At 44.7% G+C, this 2,215-nt stretch overlaps 1 long non-coding RNA gene across 1 annotated transcript; it reads right to left on the minus strand.

The window, feature by feature from the left end:
* Positions 1-215: 215 nt before the first annotated feature.
* On the minus strand, positions 216-2,215 carry LOC109269118 (uncharacterized). The gene is made up of 2 exons (XR_002080961.2): positions 2,088-2,215; positions 216-1,290 (listed from the first exon to the last, which is right to left on the minus strand). It is a non-coding gene; the product is annotated as an uncharacterized LOC109269118 (long non-coding RNA).

Genomic DNA, 2,215 nt, shown 5'->3' on the forward strand with positions numbered 1-2,215 from the left:
GCTCAGGTCACGATCTCACGGTCTGTGAGTTCGAGCCCCGCGTCAGGCTCTGGGCTGATGGCTCGGAGCCTGGAGCCTGCTTCCGATTCTGTGTCTCCCTCTCTCTGCCCCTCCCCCGTTCATGCTCTGTCTCTCTCTGTCTCAAAAATAAATAAAAACGTTAAAAAAACATTAAAAAAAATAAAATGTTATTTTAATGGCTTCTTATCATTCCATTGAATGACTATGTTATGATTTATTCATCTAACCCCTGTTGTTGGACATTTGTGAATCCCGTTACAAGTAGTACTTCAATGTAAATATTTGAACCTTCATATTTGAGCATGGATCCAATTAGATTCTCTTTTGAGCATGTTACATTCCCAAGGTCCTCTGGCTACTTGTGGAGCTCTGATTGCTGTTCATGCTGCACCACTGGGGTCGACTGCAGTGGGGCTAAATGACCACAGATGCTTTGGGTGGATGGTTCTCCCTGGCAGAACTATTCTTATTCCCTTCTAGGAGGGGGTGCCTCCCAGGGAGTTTAACTGCTTGGCACACGTGAAATGGTAACTTGACAAAGGCTTGCTGCTTGTTATGAATGAGCTTCTTTCTGTGTGTCAGCTCCTGCAGGCTGTGGTCGTGGGAGCTCCCTGTAATGAAGCGCCCCGGGGCAGTGCCCCCAAGTCCCACGTAGGTCTTTGTTGGCAAGTAATTCCCTTTCTGAGGCGAGGTGCTTGCAAGGCCTGTGGGAAATGGAGGAGGAGTGGAAATTGGCACACCTAAGGCTCTCTCTGGTGAGACTGCTCTGCGATGCCAAGTTGGAGTCTGGGGTTGGCTGGGTGAGCCCTGGCCATGCTGTGGGGAGCCAGGGTGTGTGTGTGTGTGTGTGTGTGTGTGTGTGTGTGTGAGAGAGAGAGAGAGAGAGAGAGAGAGAGAAGGAGGGAGAGAGAGAGAGAGAGAGAGAGAGAGAAGGAGAGAGAGAGAGAGAAAGAGAGAGAGAGAGAGAGAGAGAGAGAGAGAGAGAGAGAGAGAGAGAGATGGGTAAATAAGGTCTTCAACCCCTGAAATTCTCTGGTGCTTTCCAAAGATTATATACATTTTTCTTTTTAATGCTATGATTCCTCTTTGCAGTAGTCTGCTCAGGTGCCAGAGCAAAATACCACAGACTGGGGGGCTTCAACAACAAAAGTCTATTTTCTCACTGTTCTGGAGGCTGGAAGTCCCAGATCAAAGTGCTGGTCATTTAGGTTCCTGATAAGGGCTCTCTTCCTTGTTTATAGATGGCTTTGTCCTCAAATGGCTTTTCCTCTGGGCCAAGAGAAAAGAGAGATCAAGAGAAAGATTAAGACATTGAGAGAGACAGAGGAAGGGAGGGAGACAGAGACCTCTTCCTTTTTATTTTTTTAATTATTATTTTTTTTATGAAGCTACCAGTTCTACCAGGCCTAATCCTTATGACTTTATTTAAACTCTGTTACCTCCTGAAGACCCTATCTATAAATACAGTCACACTGAAGGTTAGGGTTTCAACTTATGAATTTTGGGGGTGTGCAAACATTCAGTCCATAACATTGTTACCCACTGCTCTATTTTTTTCCTATAACATTTATCATCTTCTACAATACTACATGACTTATTTTTTTATTAAGTTGGTTATTATTTGTCTCTCACTACTAGAATATAAGCTCTATGAGGTCAGGAATCTTTCCTGGTTTTTCACTTCTGTTTCTTCAAGAACCCAGGAGAGTGCTTGCACATGCAAATGTGGAAGAAATGAATGAGGTCAGCAACCATAGCTGTCAAGGTGGGAAGAGAGAGAGAGATCTAGAACTACTGGTAATAAACAGAAAACTCCAGGAAATAGCAATATCTAGGAAGGGAAATTGGGGCCTGTCCTGTCCTATCCCAGAACTACTAATGCCCTGTCCAGCAACATGTGGATAATCACACTTGATCAGGAAGATGGGGAGGAGACACTCCACATCATGGTCCAAACTTGGGTTCTGTTAAATTGTTACGGGGATGGTGCTGTCTTAATCTGCTTGGGCTGCCACCAAAAATCCCATCAACCGTGTGGCTTAAAAAATAGAAATTTAATTTCTCACAGTTCTGTAGGTGAAGCCCAAGATCATTGTGCTGGAATGATTGAGTTCTGATGAGAACTATCTTCCTGGCTTAAGGGTGACCACTTTCTCTTTGTCCTCATGTGGCAGAGACAGAGAGAGGAAGGCGA

The sequence above is a fragment of the Panthera pardus genome, unplaced genomic scaffold, assembly GCF_024362965.1.
Source record: "Panthera pardus isolate Hobbes unplaced genomic scaffold, ASM2436296v1 HiC_scaffold_8, whole genome shotgun sequence".
Lineage (NCBI taxonomy): Eukaryota > Metazoa > Chordata > Mammalia > Carnivora > Felidae > Panthera > Panthera pardus.